The following is a 22,904-nucleotide window of genomic DNA, read 5'->3' on the forward strand; positions in this document are numbered from 1 at the left end:
AGGGTTGGTTTAGATCTTCCTTTGGGGCAAGGGAATGTTATATTTCAAAGAGGCTGATTTTTTTGCAGGTATGAATCTGTGTTGCCCCCCCCATCCCCCCTGCCAGCAGCATAAAAGAAAAAGAAAACGATAATAAACTTGGATTTATTATCGTTTTACTTTGTTTCCCAGCCGAGTCTTCGGTGTGGGGCACGAGGATGACAGGCACCGACAGTGAGTGGTGCGCACTGCTATCAGCATTGCGATTTTGTCAGCGGTCTCAGGCTGGCTAAACCATCAGGGGAACTGAAGCTGCCTCCAACTCGAGCTGCATTGCCGGGTTGGAGACAGAAAGCACAGGCTCCCAGGCTCGCTGGGAGCACAAATCGAAGACGCTCAGGCCAATCCTGAAGCTGCTCTCATGCATCAGAGCAGCTTCAGGGTTTGCCGCAGGTGAGTCTGGGAGCCTGTGCCTGTGGTGGAACCACACTAGGAGCAGAAGACCGGCGAAGTGGCGGGTTGCAGGAAAGTTATTTCTTTCTCCCCTTTTTAGGTCTCGCCTATGCAGCGCGCATGCGCTGCATAGGAGGGGACCTCTTGGAATCGATCAGCTTTTTTGCCCAAAAACGTGCACGCTTTGCATTGCTTTCAATTGCAACGCGTGCACGTTTCCCTTGCGGGAGCGAGCTTTGCCGGCATCTGTTTGTAATTATTTTGCAAACAGATGGTGCCACTTCTCTCTCCTGCAAGGGAAACGCTGTGTGTGCTCTGAGCCGCACCCCCCCACTTGTTTAACGAGCATCAGTTAACCCGTGGGCTACGCCGAGAGTGAGACGTATTTGTCCTTGTTTTCTTTCAGGTGAGATATCTTTTCCATCCATTGCGATAATACAGTTCTCAAATGCTCTAAATCACTGTTGCCATTTGACCTGTGGTTTACCAGGAACCTGGAGAAATGGACTGGATTAATGATTAAATAACTGATTTGAAGCCATAATTTAACAAGCCAAATAATTTTCACAATGAAACAAGCAGAGGATGAGAGATGTCCCTGATGGAAAACTGGCAACAATGTCAGAATAGGTATTGGTGTTAAGACATTTAGGTGCATTCAAAGGGTTGGTTTAGACCTTCCTTTGGGGCAAGGGAATGTTATATTTCAAAGAGGCTGATTTTTTGCAGGTATGAATCTGTGTTGCCCCCCCCCCCTAGTACCCCCCCCTGCCAGCAGCATAAAAGAAAAAGAAAACGATAATAAACTTGGATTTATTATTGTTTTACTTTGTTTCCCAGCCGAGTCTTCGGTGTGGGGCACGAGGATGACAGGCACCGACAGTGAGTGGTGGTGCGCACTGCTATCAGCATTGCGATTTTGTTAGCGGTCTCAGGCTGGCTAAACCATCAGGGGAACTGAAGCTGCCTCCAACTCGAGCTGCATTGCCGGGTTGGAGACAGAAAGCACAGGCTCCCAGGCTTGCTGGGAGCACAAATCGAAGACGCTCAGGCCTATCCTGAAGCTGCTCTCATGCATCGGAGCAGCTTCAGGGTTTGCCGCAGGTGAGTCTGGGAGCCTGTGCCTGTGGTGGAACCACACTAGGAGCAGAAGACCGGCGAAGAGGCGGGCTGCAGGAAAGTTATTTCTTTCCCCCCTTTTTAGGTCTCGCCTATGCAGCGCGCATGCGCTGCATAGGAGGGGACCTCTTGGAATCGATCAGCTTTTTTGCCCAAAAACGTGCACGCTTTGCATTGCTTTCAATTGCAACGCGTGCAGGTTTCCCTTGCGGGAGCGAGCTTTGCCGGCATCTGTTTGTAATTATTTTGCAAACAGATGGTGCCACTTCTCTCTCCTGCAAGGGAAACGCTGTGTGTGCTCTCAGCCGCACCCCCCCCCCACTTGTTTACGAGCATCAGTTAACCCGTGGGCTACGCCGAGAGTGAGACGTATTTGTCCTTGTTTTCTTTCAGGTGAGATATCTTTTCCATCCATTGCGATAATACAGTTCTCAAATGCTCTAAATCACTGTTGCCATTTGACCTGTGGTTTACCAGGAACCTGGAGAAATGGACTGCGTTAATGATTAAATAACTGATTTGAAGCCATAATTTAACAAGCCAAATAATTTTCACAATGAAACAAGCAGAGGAAACACACCTCAAAGCGACTTAAAAGTCTTGAAAGTTGCCTCAATGCGCTCCTGTATATAAACTTCTGTTGCACTAATAAACTGTGAAAGGTTGTCTATTTTCGGGGCACTCTACTCTTGCACATTGTACTAAGCGTGTGTGAAGTTCCCAGCATGCACAGAGAAAAATTCACACAACCATGACAGCACGCATTGGAACACAAACGTCTCATGAGGCTGACATGCACAGCTTGGAACAGCGCACTCAACAGACTCAAAGCAGCAGGATTTGGGGTTCAAAATCTTTTTGAATCTGTTTATTGAGTTTTTTAAGATTTCCAAAATAGTACAACATGCACATAACTCATATAATCGTTTGATGTTCATGTCAGTTACAGGGAAATTAACTTGTGATTCAACAACTGCTAAAAATAAAACAACAAGCTGTAATATTAAAACAAGCATTGGCATAGCCAATAGGTCTCGCCTTTGGGACCTTATAAGTATTTAGCTATGCAGCGCAATACCCTTGGTGCAACAACATCAACTGTTGCATGGCTAAACACTTATAAGGTCCCAAAAGCGAGACCTATTGGCTATGCCAATGCTTGTTTTAGTTGTTGTTTCCTCCGACCCCATCCGCCGCGCCAATCTCCTCTGACACCAGCCGCTACTGCTATGAATCTAGTTTATTCCACAATTTCTGGGAAGTCTGAGAGTTGTAGTATTTGTTAGAAATTATTTTGTCTGCAGGTGAGAGGCTTTGATATGATTTTGTTTCGCATAAAATGTTTTTATTCCTAATGTTAGAAGCAGATCTATGAGACACATGTCTGATTGATTTAGTTTCATGATGCAAGCATGGGGCCAGGGCCTAAGGTAACTGGGTAGAAATTTAGGGATATCTCAAAGTTGAATGGTTTTCTGGATTTCGTTCCAGAAACAGTGGCTTTCGACATTGGAAAAACGTGTGAGATGGTGCCTGGGGAGTTTTGGCTGTTCCAGCACACGTCTTACGAGTTTATAAGCCCTAATTTTGGTACTTTTTCAGGTATGCAGTATGCTCAATGTAGTATCCAGGACTTACATTGTGAGAGAGTAGGGAATATTACGTTTTTCAGGGTTTATGTCCATGTTTTTTCCATGACGTATTATCTAGGGCAGAGATTGAGAAGCTAGGAGTAGGTTCGGAGCATTTAATTTCAATTTCGGGAGGGATTCTTTTGCTGGTGTTGGAAGAATTCCAGGTTTTATAGATTGTCAAGGCAGCGTGGAGTATTTCATATAGTTTATATAGAGAGGGGGAATCAGGTTGGAGTTGTGTGGGGTGGGGATCTTACTTATTACGACTTTTAGTTTGAGGAAGTTATAGATATCAAAGCTCCCACGGTAGTGTGAAATCAGCAAACCTTTAACCACACTCTTAAAAGGAACGAGAGGAAACAAACCTTTCTTAGTCCTCCCTCAAAAATGTCTAACCACACACATAAAGAAGGGTAGGCCTTACAATCCAATGATTATTTAGTAGTCTATTTTCTGAGAGAACCCTCAGGATTTTTAATACTGCCCTCACCCACTAGATAGTGGCATGCTTCATCATAGGGCAGCTTCTACACCCTGCTGCAGGCCAACATACAGGGTGGAGCTCAAAAATATTTTTTGAAAAAACTCTAGGGATCAAATTATGCAGAGGCAGTATTTAAGGTTAAAACTATCTAGTAGGGAACCCTCTATACTGTTTTATTCTTGGGTTCTTACTGATAGGGTTAAAAAAAATAGATATATATATGCGGGTATACAAATGGAATTAGCGTCCCTGTCACCCTCTCTGCTTCATATCATCGACATGTTTCTTGCCTATACTTCTAGCCCCCTAGGGGTCTATTGCATTCCGCAGAATGTAGATCCCGTATTATCCTCCCTGCTATTTATTTCTTAGGTGAGGATTCATTCTGTATACTTAACTGTTCTGTTATAATTACACCTCAGGAAATTCCTATTACAAAAAGAAATGAAAATGTAAGATAAAAAATAAAAACAGCAATAGTTTCTGTACATGTGAGTAATTCCTCAACACCATGCCACTTATATGTTACCTATATCATTGGTTTTCCCGCTATGTGTATTTTGCTCCGTTGTGTCGCTGTTTTGATTTTCATAATTATTATATCAGACCCAAAAATGCATCTCAAACCAGGTGGCATGGTCGCACCTCATAATAATTTATAAACTCCTGTATCCAACACCCATGTTATTGTGCAAAAACAGATGCCTCATATTGAGCGGTCGTGTCCCTTACCCAATTTTCATCTATTCGCTCCGGATATCAAGGAGAGAGTGGGACGTCGTCCTACTGACACACTCTAGGGAATGAAATATGACAAATTTTAGTTGTAAGGGTTATTCTCAAATAAGTAGTGCCATGTGGTGTAAACCGGGTGCTCTGAATTCATGCCTAGGTCACACTACATAAGACTGTGCTCCTCTTGTACACCTGGTATGTTTCTTAATTTATACTTTCTTCTACACTCGGTTTCACCTCATTTCCTAATATCGCTATGTATTCTTCGTTGCGTTCTCCACTTATATAATTAGGTAGAGGTTTATATTTTTAAATAACAAATGATCCATTCCCCTCAGTTTAAGTACTCACTGCGTCAAGGATCGATCGTCGCCAAATAGAACCTCTCTTCTCTCTGTGCCGGCATTTCTCTGCCCTTCTGGCTCTCTTTAAAACAGGGTTCTGTTTCCAGGTCAGTACCAGTCATGGGACCGTGGAGTCACTGCGTGTGATTGTCTCCATATTACTCATGGAGGCGGGGTCTCATGGAACCTAGCTCCGCCATATTTTAACTTGTTCCTAGTTCTTTGTTAAAATGGTAATACTCCATCCCAAACAGATTGTGTAGCCAAAAAGTGGCACAAATCATTTATTTCTACATATTATCACTTGTTAGTTTGGCTGGGATGATTTTATTAATGTCTCGTTTATGATGCACTGTAGTTTTTAAGTATCCTTCATACTCAATGTGGGTATTTAGTATAAAAAAAAAAAAAAAAAAAAAAAAAAAAATATATATATATATATATATATATATATATATATATCTCCATACACACACACACACACACACACACACACGTATATCGATTACTCTATCAACAATGAGTTATAAGTATGCTAGTATCCCTTTACATCATCATGTGAGCAAGGCTCGCTCCGAGCCGAAACGCGCTATGGCGACTATGCACTGAATAAATATTAAGGCACAAATACCGTGGGCCGTATCTGTTCCTATGAGGATTGTTGTGGATGAGACAGAATCGAAGGATATAATGCCCCTAAATGTAGTATTTAGGTGGCATCCCTGGACCCTGAACTTAGATTTGATGCGCAAGGAAAAGAAAAGGACAAAGAAAAGCTGCTGACCCGAGGACTGAAGCCCACTGAAATCTGGAGCCAAACCGTACCAGATGCCTTAAGGACTCAACAATTGTGGTGTGCTGACTTTTCCTGCAACAGTGAGGCATCCAAGAACCCCAGAGCTCCTCCAGCCTTCTAAAAATTGCCAAAGAACTCCCTTGGAGTGGAGGTACCGCTCACATGCAGGCACAGACACCGAACCACAGAATCCGGTTTTACCGACTTGCTGCTCTCCAACGACACCGACGCAGCACTGAAACCAGTAGACCAGCTCCAGGGGATCAAATCTGTCTCCCCTCCAGGTGTGGAGACACCAGGATCTGCAGGAGCGGTGTCACAATAATATCCGGGGTACCAGACCCTCTCTCCGAGACAAAGAGTCCAATCCAGACTCCAACTGCCTAGGAAGCAACAACCCATCAAGACCCCAGAGACCGCTTTGTGAGTAGCCCAGCAGTCGCGGAAACGCCTCTCCAAGCTGCCTGCTCTTGACCGTGGGGACATCTTGATGCATGCCGCCCGGCTGACGTATCTGCTCTGCAAATGGCCCAACCAGCCTTGGTAACAATTATACAACTATGCTCCTTAGGCCCTTGCGACCTGCTCCCTCGAGTGGGACCCCTTTGACTTATATTTAAGTCCCCTTGTGTAGTGTGTTTTCAAGTGAACCCCTTCTTTGTAGTGCACCAGCTACCAACGACCTCGGCATCCTGCTCCAGGACACGCCTGAGAATTCGCTGATGGAACATTGGGCTACTTACCTCAATCCCAAAGGTGAACCTTGAAATCTAAATGTGTGTTTTTATATTCATTTTTCTTTTATTTTCACAGAGACTTCAACAGTGCATAATTGTGCACAAAAGTGATTTATTTTGCAAACTTGAAAAATTCCTATCTTTAAAAGTACTTGGTGTAAAACGAAGTTCTTGGTCTGAAAAATTACATAAAAACCGGTGTTCTTTTTATAAACAGGTCTGGGATTTATTTTTGAGTGTGTGTTTCACTTATTGCCACTGTGAGTACAACAAATGCTTAGCACTACCCTCTGATAAGCCTAACTGCTCGCCCACCCTACCACAAATAGAGCATTAGTATTATCTACTTTTGCCTCTGTAAACCAATCTTGTTCTCTATGGACTCTCTACACAGAGTACTTCATTTTAGTGCATGATATAGAGAGCCAGCGTCCTAAAGTGGGAGAGGGGTTGGTTTAGGGAGATGAGGTTCAGTGTTGGAGAGAGCTGGTAATTGGATGGTTTTAAGTATTTCTCGCACTCGGCTAATGGTGTGGAATGGTTGGGGTTTTAAAGGTAGTGGTTAAATTCTCTGAAGACCTTAACTACTTCTAGGGGATTTATGATGGTAGTTTCTGTCTTGTCTCTGTTTGAATTTTAATTAGTTGGCTAGTGCTTTGCGAGCTTTAGTAGAGTGTTCATTTTGTTGCGCTGCACCCAGATGTGCGCCTTGCTGTTTAACAGTTTGTTGTATTCAAACATTAAACTTTTAAGTTGTTGTAAGAGTTTCTGTTTATTATCTGAGAATTCTTTTTCTGGTCGTATAATTGCTCTATGTCTTTGATTTGTTTGTTGGTTCACTTATTTATGTTAGACATAATGCTAATGATGTCACCCCTGATGGTAGCTTTCATAGCATTCCATAAGGTATTCCTAAAGATTTCTTTGGAGTCGTTTTCATGGAAGAAATTAGAAACAGAGCATATAAGTGGTTAATATTTAACAGCCTCACCGTTAAATCTCTATTGGGAATGCCTGTGTGTCTGTGGGCATGGGGGGGGGGGGGGGGGGGGGGTTGTAGCCTAATTTTAAATCTACCGATATCCAGGTGTGGTCCAAGATTAGTATTGGTTCGATCGATGGGGTGGAGGTAGTTGGTGTAAGCATGTTATTTGTCAATATGTAGTCAATTCTTTAGAGCCTGTTGTGTAAGCGTGTAAAAAAAAGTTGAGTTCACTTCCGGTCAGATCATGAAGGTGCCAGATGTCATTAAGGCAATGTTTTTTTTTACATAGGTTCCACATTTGTTTGTGTGATTTGTTTGGTATGTACGTGTAAGCAAAATTCCTATCCAATATAACATCCCATGGGAGGTTAAAGTCTCCTGCTAGGAGAATATTAGAGTAGTTTGGTATTTCACAGAGTTGTTTATTTAAAGTCACCCAGAATTCGGGATCATCAGCTGTCGGGACGTATATGTTAATTATGTAGAGAGAGCTATGGTTGTTTTTAACTTTGGCGATTAGCCATATGCCATCATTATCGTGGGTGTTTTTCCACAACTTCTAAGTGAGCTTTTTTCATTATTGGGGTGATGACCCCATTTTGAGATCTCACCTGAGGCAGTGCATACGCTGCTCTGGCGAGACTTTTAGTAAGTGCGCTTTTAAAAATGCTGCCATGGCATGGAGCTTGCGGTTACACACGCGAGCACGCGCGATCAAGAGCCATCTGACTTTTCACTCGTACTCTCGCAGAGGCTTTCATCGCTCACGATTACTTTCACGGCGCACGGCCAATGATTGTTTAAAATTCCTTTTAGAGAGCGTGCGCGCGCACCACTCCCGGGCTTGGTGACCGCTTTTGCAATTCGATAGCTCACTGCCTGTTTGTAGTCCTCCTGCTTCTGTAAACAATTGTTTGCTTTCCACTTCCTCTCCCACATGGCTCTTCTTTCCTTCCATTTCGTTTTTCAGCCATTCTATAGTTGTCTCTTTTTTTACACTCTTTATGATTCCCCTTTTTCTCCCCTACTCCCGTTCTAACCTCCCTTCCACCACAACTTTCTCATCCTTTAGCTACTTCCCGCTCTTTCCCTCTGTTTTCTCTCCAGCTGTTTGTTCTCGGTCCTTGGCTCTCACTCTCCTCCTCTACCAACCTTTTCCTCCTCTGGGCACGCTCCCTCCCTTCTACCTCTAAATATTCCTTGCCTTCTTTCCCAACTTCCCACTTACTCATCACCCCGCGTCCTCTCCGTTCTCTCTCCCCGTCCCACTTTTCACTTTCTCCTATGCTCTTACTCCCCTCCAATTCTACTACTCCTATCCCTCCCAGGGACATAACATAGACCCGGTGGCGCAGGAGGCTCAACACCCATTAATGGCTATAAATATCCATGAGATATGGGAGGCGCAGGCCCCCCACCATACATATGCGTTACAGCACTGCCTCCTCCTCCTCTTTTCAACAGCTTGCACTAATATGTCCTTGCACCCCGCTATGCTTCAGGTTTAGTCCCCAACTCACTCTCCTTTAATTTCCTTTTCCACTCTCTCGTTTCCCCCAGCCACCATCCTACCCTCTCGTTGTTCTGTTCTAGCTCACCTCCTTCCCTCTCTCCCTCTACTTGCCATTCATTCCCTCTATCTTGTTGCTCTGCTCTCTAGTCCTCAATTTATTCTCATCCTCTTCTATCACACTCCTCTTTCTTCGTCCTCTTCAGCATTATCTCCCATTTTGCTATTCTTTCAAGTTCTCATTGCTGTCTTCCTCCTTCTCCCTAGCTCGCTATGTTGTAGCTATTATCAGCTCTATGACTGATCCATTACCATCTAATTTGCGTTAGTGTGTTATCCACATGACCGTTGTCTCACTGCAGTTCTTTAAGCGCTCTCATACCTTACGATGTTCGTCACTGTATAAAGCTGTTAAATAATCAATATTTAATTATCCGATATACAATTTTAGCCTGTTATGCTTGATGTCTGAGCTACAGGCTCACATATTACTTGCTGCGGCTGAGAGATGGTCCAGATATTCGTCCCTTTTTTTACTGAAAGTAAATAAAAGCAACATTCTTTAGAGGTAGCCTTTTGATTGCTATGTGTTCACTTCAGACCAAGAATGCACTGAATGCAGATGCTACTAATCACCATTCCTCTACAGAACATCAGGCAGACCACTGCACTGGACTCCTACACTCATTCATTCAGATTGAAAACAAGTATTGGCATAGCCAATAGGTCTAGCCTTTGGGACCTTATAAGTATTTAGTTATGCAGCACAATATCCTTACTGCAACAACATTAACTGTTGCATGACTAAACACTTATAATGTCCCAAAGGCGAGACCTATTGACTATGCCAATGCTTGTTCTTCTTAGTGACAGGGGAGGCAACAAGGCTATGTAGCCCTTGATGGCATCAACATTTTAATTTCACCAGAAACCATGGACATGTTTTCGGTTGCTGTTATGATAATCCGCTGCTCTTTGGTTCCATTCCATACGAGGGTTACGATAACTAAAAATGTTTTAATGTCATTTTTATCTGTACCAGTTTTGTGACGTTTTCATTAGGGTGGTATGTTTCCACTCTTTTTATGATTTTAACAGATCAAATAAAAGTATTTTTTACACCCTTGATAACATAAGGAGTTGCATTCAATGTGATCCAATTTTGTTTGTTGCAAAATGAATATATCCCCTTAAGTTTGGAGCAGTAGTCTAAGATTTTCCTGCACTTTACCGGGTGATTGATACCTTTTGCGTTGATTTAGAGTACTTTAAGTGGATTGTAAGTCATGTTTTTTGGTTAAGGGAGTGAGATCTGCTCTCGCCCATGAAGAGTGTGGAATTAGGTTATATGATGGGAGTAGAAGTCTGTGGTGCTTGTGAGCATTCAGGCATGTGTGGTATGGTGATCATCTTGTGCTGCTGTGATCATAGGTAATACTGCAGCTGTTGTAGGGCAGTCTTATTAAGTAGTCTCGATGTCATGACAGGTGAAGATGTGTCGTGGCAGATATAGAGTGACGTGTGAGCCAGTTATCATTGATTAGGGGTTTGAAGCTTATGATTGTGACATCTGCCATAAAAGGGGGTAGTCTGTGGGTAAGGAGAAAGTAAAGGGAGAAAAGAAAACCAAGGGAAATAGGAGAACGGGAGAAAGAAACCCTTTAAACAACCCATAACCCACCCACTGGTACTATTTCCAAAAACAAATGGGCAAATAACATGCATATATAAAACCAGATGCACCAATTAAACATGAGTCCCAAATCGAGTTGCCACAACACATGCTCCTCACAAGACTCAAGGAAACAAACCCAGCACATAATAATAGCTGGCTGATTGCAAAGCCATTCCTGTACTTCGAGAATGATTATCTACAAAGTTATTTTTGTAAATCTCAACACATTATCTATTCATCACTTCACTTGAATCATGCTAACGTAGGCTTCACATTACCGTACGCATGATCATAATGTAATGTAAGGTGGATTTGTAGAGCGCTGCTTGTCGCCCGTGAAGGTTCTGTTTTTTAACATACTTCTGAAAGCATGTAAGCGAGCATGTAGGATTGCGGTTAATTCCTACGGAGTAGTCAGGCTAAGCGAGAAGCAGGAAGGTATTTTCTCTTCATATGCGTGGTTAAGATAAGCATTGCTCAGCTTGCAGGAAAAACAGCATGTCCGCGTACGGCTGCGTTGTTAAGGCCGTTTTCCGGCAGCTGCTGCTTTGCTGGGGTGAGAAGGGGTCTCGGGCGTTGGTGCTCGCCGGGGCTCAGCTGGCACTACCCTTTTACCGAGTGACAGCACAAGTGCAGAAGCTAGCAACTTTACCAGTCTTGGCCCAGGCCCGTGGCTCTGGCAGCTGTCACGAAGAAGAGTCATCACTGGGCCCGGTGTGGCCCCTTAACCATCAACAGCTGTATCCTGGGGGAGCCAAGAGCAAGCAACGGCCACAGGGGTTCAGGGAAGGGGCCCTCAAACTGATGAGGCACACAGCGCCGAAGGGTTTGAGAAGTGGATTTGGAATCCTAGGCGCCCTTTTGCTTCTGTACCACCTTCTCCTCAGTGGTCGTGGCTGGCCTTGAGGGAGGCCCCAGTGCTGACGAGCTGCGAGCCTGAACTAAAACCTGGCAGTCCCATTCAGTGAGGTAACGACCCACCCGGTAGGGGCCGCAAAGGAGAGGTGCGGGACAATGTACAACATTTTAAGCACAGGCCATCCAGTCTGGCAGTGACAGTGTGCTGAAGCTGCTGCAGTGAGGTGTGTGCCTGGTGACCAGGGGAATCCCGCCCCAAATCCTGGCCAAGTTCCCTAGGGAGGCCCTGCAGAGAGACTGATTGAACCTGCTGGAGGGTCCCCATTTGATGGCGTTTCCCCTGCCTACCCACGGCCGGTGACTCAGGCTGCTATCCTTTCGAGCTCATTCATGCTTAGGTCCCCCCCCTCTCTTAACTGCGACTGAGGTCTCCGGGGGTCTTACTTTGATCTACAGCATCTGAGTGGTCGGAAGTGGCCTACCCACTTCCAGCGCTGAGTGCACGGCTAGCTTCCGTGTCCTCCTTGCTGTGGCCAGAGGAAAAATTACCAGGGAAAGTTCCGTTGCCTTCCTCTGAACCCAAACATCCGCCGTGGATCCAGGTGGCAAGGGGGAGTCCTACTTACAGTCCCCTGGAATTCCTGCTACTCTCCCCATCAAGCAAGACTATAAGGAGAAATTTCTCAACAACATCTGGCTGGAAATTGGCTCTCTCAAATCGGATTTTTAAAAGCTGCATTCAGGACCTTCATAAATATATCACCTCTATAGGTGCGGGAGTGGACGATCTGGAACAAACAATGCACTTGCGAGCGGAGGAGCAGCAGATATTTTGGCACCACATGGTCACTCTGGAAGAGCAGCATATCAAACTGCAGGCCAAGCAGGAAGACCTTGAGAATTGCAGCTGCAGTAACAATATCTGCATTCGGGTGGGTTCCTGGGGAGCAGTGAGGGAAGACATCATGGGTTTCATCAGGGTCCACTTCTTCCAAGACCAATGCTGAAAACCATGCGAGGGAAAGCCGACAGTGTTTTCCATGGCCATACCGTGCAGATCTTACAGGACCTCTCTCCACTGACACTCAAGAAGAGGAGGGACTTCAAGCCAGTAACGGAGAAGCTGCGCGACCGGGTGCTCAAGTATTAATGGGCCCACGCTTTTGGACTTCTTTTTCACTGGAATGGCAGTAAGACTAGTAAGATTGCTGGTTAAGTCCAAATGTCTGCTGGGTTTGCCTGACGGGTTACCCGTCCGGAAACTCTCGCCCCCACCCCTCAACTGAGAGGCCAGATGGTTTGAGTCTTGTCTGGTAAATGGCCCGAAGCTGCGTTCCAGTTGGCAACTCCAAAGTGAAGGCCCTACGTGCCGCCAAAGAAGACATCCTCTTGCATATGCACAACATGAAAAAGGAACACTCATAGGCCTCCAAAGACAACATAGGCCGCATGCCAGAATCCCCTCAGCTGTACAAACACTGCACTAAGGGATGTTGCAGCCTGTTAATCTTGCTCCCTTTATCATTGAAGGGTCCATATACTCAAGAGTCGGATGCTTTTGTACTCTTGGTACACTATCTTATTCACGGTTAGTACCAGCTGTTATCATACACCACTACTCCCTGTTCTACAGGTTTTGGCAGTTGAGTCACTGTCCCAGTCACCACCTCTTCCGGACTCTGCTCCGTCGAGGATTACACCTCTATGGGGACAGATGGATTTTGGTACTCGTCTACTGATGGAGAATTTAATTACGTATTGCCCAGTTGGCCTGCAGTTTTACCCTAGTTCACTCCTTTCTTTCTTCCTCCTACTAGCTGTGCACCTCTTGGGATTGTGGGGAAGGGTGGTCACCCTGTTACTCTGCAGCTGGGATCCGTATGGGCTTGCACTGCTTTTAGGCCTCACCACCAACCTCCTGTAGTCCATGAGGTCCCTGACCAATGTCAAGCTTTTGCCCCTAAACCTCTGAGGGCTCAATATCTCTAGCAAACGGAAACAAATTTGGCACTAGCTCCTCCAGCAGGTCTCTGATATTATTTTTCTACGGGACATGTACTTGCTTAGAGAAGACCGTCACCGCATAGCCCAGCCCCGATAGCCAACACTGGGCTAACGCCGATTCTAACACAGCAGAGGTTGCTATCCTCTTTAAGAAAGGTTTCTACTCCAAGCTGCTGAAGGCTTCCAGGGACCCAGGAGGGCATTCTTAACCCTGACAGTTGAGAGGAGGAAATCTGTCTAGACCGTCTACAACTTGTATGCCCCACATCAAGCACAAGCCATATTCCTCCGTGGGGTACTCAAAGACCAACTGGGCTCAGCTAGAGGGGACCTCAAAGTGGGAGGGGACTTTAATCTAGTCTGGGCCCCTAAATTATACAGTAACTCGTCACACTTTCAGGGCATGGGTGCCATGTCTGGACAGCTATGATGGAAGCTTGCAGACGCTGGATTGGCGACGCATGGCGATACTTCCATCCGGGTGTGAGTTACTCCTTCCTAAGCGGCATTAAGTCGCCTAAAATTTCAGACATTTTTATCTTAAACCATGCCCATGTGGAACTCTCATCGACTCTACATGAGGCTTTCACGTATCGCTGCCGCAGACACTTGCACCCCCCACCCGCACTTGCACCCCCAGCTCTTGCATGACCTGGTAGATACCGCCTTTATTAAGGAGGCAATAACTGAATAATTTGTGCTCAGTGCCATTCTGGACACTCCCCCCATATGTCCCGCCAAGCTCACTGAAGCAATCTGCTCTTTGGAGCACTCAGACAAACAACACCCCACAGTGCGTGCTACATGGCAGCTGGCAGTGCTGAGAGGCCAGCTGTGGGCACATTGGGCTAGCAAGGCGAAATCGTCCCAATTGACACTTAAGCAAAAATATTATGAGATGGGCCACAAGTGGGCACCGTTTTGGTCTACAGGCTATAAATGCAATAGTCCTGTTCCTAAATTTTTTAACTGCAGGTGGCGACTTCCACATAGGCCATCAGGGAGCAGGATAAACAGGAGTCATTTTGAGCAATTTATCAAAGTCTCTGTTCCAGCGAATGGGGCGATCCAGTTGTCATGGATTCCTATCTTCGCGACTGCCCCAGATCCCCCTTGAACTCCAGGATTGCTCAGGATCTTAAGCCCCTTTTAGAGAGGCGGAGCAGAGTTGTGCCCTTATGGGGCTACCAGTGGGGAGGACACCGGGCCTTGGTCTCTGTTAGAACTCTGAGTCCCTAGTCAGCAGAGGTATGCACCTTTGTCCAAATAGGGACCCTTGCTTCGAGTCAGGGTAAGGGGGGATACACTCTAGATAACCCCTGCTCACCCCCTTGGTAGCTTAGCACAAGCAGACAGGTTTATCCCAAAGGCAATGTGAAAAGTATTTGTTCTCAAAGCACACAATAATATAGTGAAAACACCACAAGTGGACACACCATTTTAGAAAAATAAAGTATCTGTATCTAAAATCAACAAGACCAAAACAACAAAAATCCATAATACCTGTAGTAAAATAGCACTTCATAACGCAATTTTATTGTTGACAGCCAGTACAAGTCTGGTGCCTCGAGAGACACCAGTGATACGTAAACATTTTCACAGGTAGTGTGATACTGTAGCATCTTTTATAGAATAAACATATTGCTGAATAACTTTTTATAAAAACCAACAATAGTGGCACACTATATCTGCAGAAGAAACAAATAAATCATATATATACCTGGGTCCAAGCCACTCATAAAAAGAGCAAATATCTGTAGCGTTTGAGTCCTAGCTCAGTACAGTCATCTCAACTGCTCTTCAATATTAGAAATGGAGGTAGCAGGTTCTAAATACAGCCCTCTGTATTCCGCCCACCTATTCCAAACTTTAAAATGTTTCTGGTGAAAAACCCCTCGCCTTAAAGACAGGAATTACCAGGCCCATGGTAAAGTTAGGCCCTTCTTCCACACTGCCACTGACGGCAGGGATTAATTCTTCCACAACCTGGAGATATCTCTCTTTGCCAAAGTGAGGCCAAGGAATAACAGGTGACGTTTGTATCTGCTACCGCCCAGACTCTCAGTGATGTGGAACATAACCAGTTGTGGAGAAAGTGGGATATCCCACCCCAGAACCTCTGACAAACATGTGGTCACCCCTCTCCAAAACCGCAACAGTGTTGCACACTGCCCCACCGTATGTAGAAAGGTACCTTCCGCTGCCTCACATCGCAAGCAGTGTGGGGATGTGATCAAGCAGGCGCGCCACAGTCTGTGTCTGGTGTAGTAGGCCCAAAGTAAATATTTTAATTGGATGAGTCGCAGGCGAGCCGCAATCGCCACACTGCGCGGGGACTCCAATTCCTCCACCCAATCATCCTCATTCAGGGAACCCAGGTCCTGCGGCCACACAGCTCCAGTTTTGTGTAGAGTTGTAGGTGTATTGTTAAGGAGTATGCAGTAGATTTTGGCTATTTTATGGTCTCCCCTCTCACCCATAAAAACTTTTGCCTCTACGGGGTTAAAGTCAGGTATGTCTGCTTGTTGTGCTTAATATGGGGAGAAGGAGTAGTTTCTGTCCTGTAACTCCAGTTCTGTAGTAGGGGTATCTCTGTTATAGTCATAATCTAGTGAATAGTCCCGCCCATGTGCGTGGACCCCGGAGCAATCAAAAATAATCTCTTAAGGTGTCGAAAAATGCAGAACTGCACATGCAGAACTGCACAGACACTTAAGAGAGAATTTAAAGACAGATAATGCAGCCTATATCCACAGGCTACACTGTCCAGTACTTCAACTAGAAATTCCACCAAAAATCCACAAACAGCAAAGCCTATCCAGATTTCCCTTGCTTTAACAGCAAAAACCCTCTGGAATGATAGAGAGAAAGACCTGGACAGACAAGCCCCATAGGCTGCCATTATGTGGCTCAAAACAGGATACTGTGCCTTTAAGAGAACCTTCCAGAACTTCACAGTATCCCAGAATGCACTGCAGGTCCCTTTTACTTTCAGTTCTTTTTGAAGGCGTAACACGCTAGACCTGTAGCATTCCTTACATGAATATCTCTCTCTCCACCGGGGAGGAGGGCGGGCGCTTATGACTATAACAGAGATACCCCTACTACAGAACTGGAGTTACAGGACAGAAACTACTCCTTCTGTAGTAGGGGATCTCTGTGTATAGTCATAATCTAGTGAATAGAATGGCAAGCCCATCCCCACACCAAAGCGCGGTGGAGAAAAGACAAAATAACACCACTACTGTGCGAACAGATTTGCCCAACCTGAGCGTCTGCCCTGGCATCAGTGTCCAGGCAGTAATGCTTAGCAAAGGTATGGACCTACTTCCAAGTGGCCGCCATGCAGATTTCTGCAATGGGAACATTACGGAGCAAAGCAGTCGTGGCAGCTTTGCCCCTGGTGGAATGAGCCTTAGGTTTACCCCCTAAGGTCTTATTAGCTATTTGGTAACACAGCTGTATACAGGACACAATCCACCTAGAGATGGACTGTTTAGAGGTAGCAAGACCCGTCCTGACTGATCCATAATTAATAAACAATTGGTCAGACCTACGGTGTCCGCCCTGATCCCATCGGAAGCGGACGCTCCCCACGACCCCTGGTCTCTCCTGGGTATCGTTGTACTGCTGCATTGTACTGCTGGCTTGCTCTGCTGCATTGAATTCGATCTGGTGCCTGCGCTGCTCGCATTGCCTCTATAGTTGCATCTGCCTTTGTACCACTCGCTTTGATCAGCTTCATTTAAATCTTGTGCTGCTCGCTTTGTTGTGACTCATTTAAATCGCATTGCATTGTACTGCTGGCTTGCTCGGCTGCATTGAATTCGATCTGGTGCCTGCGCTGCTCGCATTGCCTCTCTAGTTGCATCTGCCATTGTACCACTCGCTTTGATCAGCTTCATTTAAATCGCATTGCCTCTGTAATAATTTTAGTCATTGTGGTATTAGTCCGCTTTGCCTTCAGAGTGTGTAGCCTGATTGTGCCAGTGCCCCTGCCCACAGCGTAACCCTGTCTGTGCCCCAACCTGTTCCAGTTTTGCTTTTGCAGCCATTTTGTTGTTGTTGTGCCTCGGAGCCCGTCCCCTCCACCACGATCCCGCTTCCCAGCTGCTCCTCCCTCTCCCCTCCCACTATCCACATATGACAGATGCCTTCGCGCGCAGCGTTCACGCGCAGCGGTCGCGCCCCATGTGCCAAAGGTAAGCCCGTCTACGCCCGTCCGCGCCTGGACCGCGCCCAGCGCCAGACCCCTTGGTCCTCGCAAAACCCACCCCACCCGCATAACGTATGACGCTGCTACCCTCTTTGCCCATAACCCAGGACGCACACCTCACTGCTGCGTAGCCGCCCCAGGACACACCCATGGACCCTTCACCTGCCACTCCTGCAAGTTCTACTGCATCAGGACCCACACCAAATCCACTTCCTCCAAACACAGCTCCGACACTAACCACCTGAAGTGCATCCTGCTGAACACCCGCTCGGTCCACAGACACGCCACTGAACTCTACGACCTACTCGACACTACATCACCGGACGTCGCCTTCCTTACAGAAACCTGGATGAACGCCTCCTCAGCGCCCGACATCGCCATAGCCATCCCGGACGGCTACAAGATCATCCGAAAGGACCGCATCAAACAAACAGGAGGAGGCATCGCCATCGTCCATAAGAACATCATCCGAATCACGACCAGCTCCGACGATAACCTCGCGACCGCCGAACACCTTCACTTCCAGATCCACCCTGACCCCAGGACCACACTTAGAGGCACCCTCATCTACAGACCACCAGGAACCCGCATACAATTCAACGAAGACATCACTGACTTCATCAGCCCACATGCCCTCACATCCGATAACTACATTCTACTGGGAGACCTCAACTTCAACATGGAAAAGATAAATGACAGCAACAACAACACCCTCTTAGACAACCTGACCAACCTCGGACTCAAACAACTTGTTGACACCCCCACCCACCTAGCCGGACACACGCTCGACCCTATCTTCACCTCCAGCAAACACATCTCCTTCGATCACACCACAGCTCTCCATTGGACGGACCATAGCTGCGTACACTTCAGCTACAAAAAGACCATGACCCACAACAACCCCCCACAACCTATTCCTCGAAGAAACTGGAACAAAATTACCACCAACCAACTCTTCACATCGCTTAACCAAAACCCTCCTGCCATATCATCGGACCCAAACCAAGCTGCCACCAAACTCACACAATGGATCACCCACAGCGCTGACGAATTAGCACCCTTGAAAAACCACCAGACCAAACAAGGCAAAAAAAAGGTTCAACGATGACCTTAAGAAATCCAAGAAGTTATGTCGTACCTTCGAGAAAACCTGGAGAAAAAATCCAACCACTGACAACCTGACCACTTTCAAAGACGCCTCACGCAAACACCATCAATTGATCCGATCCACCAAGAAATCAGCATTCAAGGATCGACTCGACAACAACGCCCACAACAGCAAGGCACTATTCAACATCGTCAAAGAATTTACCAACCCCACCGCAGGCACCAACGACATCACTCCCTCCCAAGACCTCTGCGACTCTTTATCATCTTTCTTCCACAACAAAATCGCCGACATACATAACAGCTTTGAAAACCAGTCCGAAGAACAGTCCACTCCACCCACCCCCGTACCAAAACAGCACTCTCACAACCTTTGCGCCTGGAGCCCAATCACTACTGAAGACACCATCTGCCTGATGAACTCCATCCACTCAGGTTCACCAACCGACCCATGTCCCCACCACATCTTCAACAAAGCGGAATCCATCATCGCACCCCATCTCCGCGAAGTCATCAACTGTTCCTTCAACTCCGCTCCCTTCCCGGAAAGCTGGAAACATGCCGAAGTCAGCGCCCTTCTGAAAAAACCCACAGCAGACCCCTCTGAACTTAAGAACTACCGCCCCATCTCACTCCTCCCTTTCCCTGCTAAAGTCATTGAGAAAGCCGTCAATAGTCAGCTCGCCGCCTTCCTTGAATCCAACAACTCCCTCGACCCCTCACAGTCCGGCTTCCGAGCCAAACACAGCACCGAAACCGCCCTCATCGCTGCTACAGACGACATCCGAACACTATTGGACAACGGAGAAACAGTCGCCCTAATCCTACTTGACCTCTCCGCCGCCTTCGACACAGTCTGTCATAGCACCCTCACACAACGCCTCAGCAACGTCGGAATACAAGGAAAAGCTTTGGACTGGATCATCTCGTTCCGCGCCGGAAGAACCCAGAGAGTCCGCCTCCCCCCATTCAAATCGGAGGCCACCGAGGTCATCTGCGGCGTACCACAAGGATCATCACTCAGTCCCACCCTCTTCAACGTTTACATGAGTCCCCTCGCATCCATCGCAAGACAACACAACCTCAACATCATCTCCTACGCAGACGACACCCAGCTGATCCTCTCCCTCACCAAAAACCCAAACACCGCCAAAAACAACCTACACGAAGGGATGAAAGAAGTAGCCGAGTGGATGAAGAACAGCCGTTCAAAACTAAACTCGGACAACAGAAGTCCTCATCTTAGGATCATCCCCCTCTGCCTGGGACGACTCTTGGTGGCCACCGGCCCTGGGTACAGCACCCATTCCTACAGATCACGCACGTAACCTGGGCTTCATCCTGGACTCCTCCCTCTCGATGACCAGACAAGTCAACGCCGTTTCATCTTCATGCTTCAACATCCTATGCATGCTCAAAAAAATCTTCTGTTGGATCCCCACCGAAACAAGAAAGACGGTCACCCATGCACTAGTCACTAGCAGACTGGACTACGGAAACACCCTTTACGCCGGAACCACAGCCAAACTACAGAAAAAACTCCAGCGCATCCAAAACGCCTCAGCCAGACTCATACTGGACATCCCCCGTCAAGCTCAAATTTCCGGTCACCTGAAAGACCTCCACTGGCTCCCCGTCAACAAGAGAATAACGTTCCGTCTCCTCACCCACGCACACAAGGTCCTCCACGACCTAGGACCCGAATGCCTCAACACACGACTGTCCTTCTACACACCCACCCGCCAACTACGATCATCCAGTCAAGCCCTCGCCGCAATTCCGCGCATCCACAGATCCACCATGGGAGGAAGATCCTTCTCCTACTTAGCAGCCAAAACCTGGAATTCTCTCCCCACTCACCTTCGCCTTACTCAGAACCACCTCTCCTTCAGAAAGCAGCTAAAAACCTGGCTTTTCGATAAGTAACCCACCCTCCCTCAAGCGCCTTGAGACCCTCTGGGTGAGTAGTGCGCTATACAAATTCCTGAACTTGAACTTGAACTTATCCAGATAAAATTTCAACACCCTCCTAACATCCGGGGAATGCAGGGACCTATCCGCTGGAGAGGAAGGATTCTGAAAAAACGTAGGCAAAGTTATGGTCAGGTTAACATGAAAGTCAGATATAACTTTAGGAAGAAACTTAGGGTAAGTACGCGTAACAACCTTAGCAGCATGAAATACAGTATAAGGTTCTTGGCAACACAACGCCTGAATTTCACTCACCCTGCGGGCCGATGTAATGGCCACGAGGAACGCCGCCTTCCAGGACAGGTGCTGCAACGAAGCCTTATGAATAGGTTCAAAAGGCTCCTTCATCAATCTGGACAGCACCACATTCAATTCCCATGAAGGCGAAGGAAGCCGGACAGGAGGGCACACTTTCTTCAAGCCTTCCAAAAAATCTTTGATCACAGGGATCTGAAAGAAGGAAGTGTGTGAAGGGCATTTCCTGTAGGCAGTCAATGCAGCCAGATGCGCCTTAATGGATGAAGAAGATATGGAAGGATGACATCTTCCTTACATGTCGTCGGGTCATAGTTCTTGGACTTGCACCAGATGCAAAACCTCTTCCACTTGTAAGCATAAGAAGTCCTAGTGGAAGGTCGCTTAGCCTCCTTCAGTATGTCCATGCAATCTTCTGGGAGATTCAGATGGCCATATTGCACTATCTCAGGTGCCATGCCGCCAAACTCAAAGACGAGAGGTTGGGGTGTAACATCCGCCCCCCGAACTTCGTGAGAAGGTCCGGCCTGCACGGCAGCCGTATGTGAGGAAGGAGCGACCGGTGAAGCAGGTCCGTGAACCACCACTGTCTGGACCATTCTGGGGCAATCCGGATCATCCACGCCCTGGACTGGGACAGTTTGATGAGCACCGCCGGAATCAGGGGAATGGGTGGAAAAGCGTACAGAAAGCTGTTCGACCAGTTGATCCATAGCGCATTCCCCAGCGTCCCTGGTTGGTAGTACCTGGAGGCGAAGTCTCGGCATTTGCTGTTTTCGGCGGTGGCGAACAGATCTACATCTGGAGTCCCCCACCTTGTGAAGACTTCTCCTAGTACTTCGTTGTTTATGACCCATTCGTGGTTTTCCTGAAATCAGTCTGCTCAGTGCTTCTGCCTGAACATTCTGCACACCTGGTAGATGGGTGGCCGTTATCGTCAGACCCCTGGCCAGAAGCCAGTGCCAGATCGCCTGCGCCTCCTGCGACAGAGTGCCGATCTTGACCCCCCCCTGCTTGTTGAGGTAATACATCGTGGTCGTATTGTCTGTCTGAACAAGCAAAGAGTTGGTCCGGAAGGACGGAAGAAAGGCCTTCAGTGCCAAGTGAACAGCTCTGAGTTCCAGGAAATTGATGTGATACGTGGACTCCATCTGGGACCACGTCCCTTGAATCTGTAAGTCTCCGGAGTGCGCCCCCCAGCCGTGAAAAGACGCATCCGTCACAATAGTCTACGTGGGAATGTCCTCGTGGAAGGGAACCCCTCTCAGGAGATTCTCAGCTGAACACCACCACTTCAGAGACTGAAGAGCATGCAGAGACAGTCGTATCTTGTCGTCCCAAGATCCTTTCCTCTGATCCCACTGATCCTCCAAGCACTCCTGCAATGGTCTCATGTGCAGCCGTGCGTGTGGCGTGAGGAAGATACAAGAGGCCATCGACCCCAGTAGAGAAGACACCGTCCTCACTGTTGTAGATGGAGCGGTCATAAGAGCCTGAGCCTTCCGAAGGAGTGATAATCGTCTCTCCTCCGAAGGAGACACGCTTGCTGACAGAGTATTGATGGAGGCTCCCAAGTACTGTATGCACTGGACCGGAGTCGGGACAGACTTGGACATGTTGATGTGCAACCCCAGCTTGTTTAAGAGAACGCACGTCTTCCGGAAGTGCGCTTGAGCTTCCGAGAAGGAGGAAGCCTTGATCAACCAATCATCCAGGTACGGGTAGACAAACACCTTGTTCTTCCTTAGGTGTGCAGCTACCACTGCCATGCACTTCGAGAATGTCCTGGGCGCAGACTTCAGTCCGAATGGCAGTACTGTGTACTGATAATGATTGGCGCCGACTTGGAATCGCAGGAACTTCCTGTGTTTGTGTGCAATGGGCACATGGAAGTATGCATCCTGTAGGTCTATGGCACACAGCCAGTCTTCCTGTTGCAGCTGAGGATAAATCTGATGCAACGACAGCATGCGAAACTTCTCTCTGCGAATCCACTTGTTTGCCTGTCGCAAATACAGAATGGGCCTGAACTCGTTCTTGTC

At 47.1% G+C, this 22,904-nt stretch overlaps 1 protein-coding gene across 1 annotated transcript in view; it reads right to left on the bottom strand.

The window, feature by feature from the left end:
* Positions 1 to 22,904, bottom strand: part of MIPEP (mitochondrial intermediate peptidase) — a 574,688-nt gene that overhangs the window by 145,239 nt on the left and 406,545 nt on the right. The gene's annotated exons all lie outside the window — the stretch shown is intronic.

The sequence above is a fragment of the Lissotriton helveticus genome, chromosome 8 (assembly GCF_964261635.1).
Source record: "Lissotriton helveticus chromosome 8, aLisHel1.1, whole genome shotgun sequence".
Classification (NCBI taxonomy): domain Eukaryota; kingdom Metazoa; phylum Chordata; class Amphibia; order Caudata; family Salamandridae; genus Lissotriton; species Lissotriton helveticus.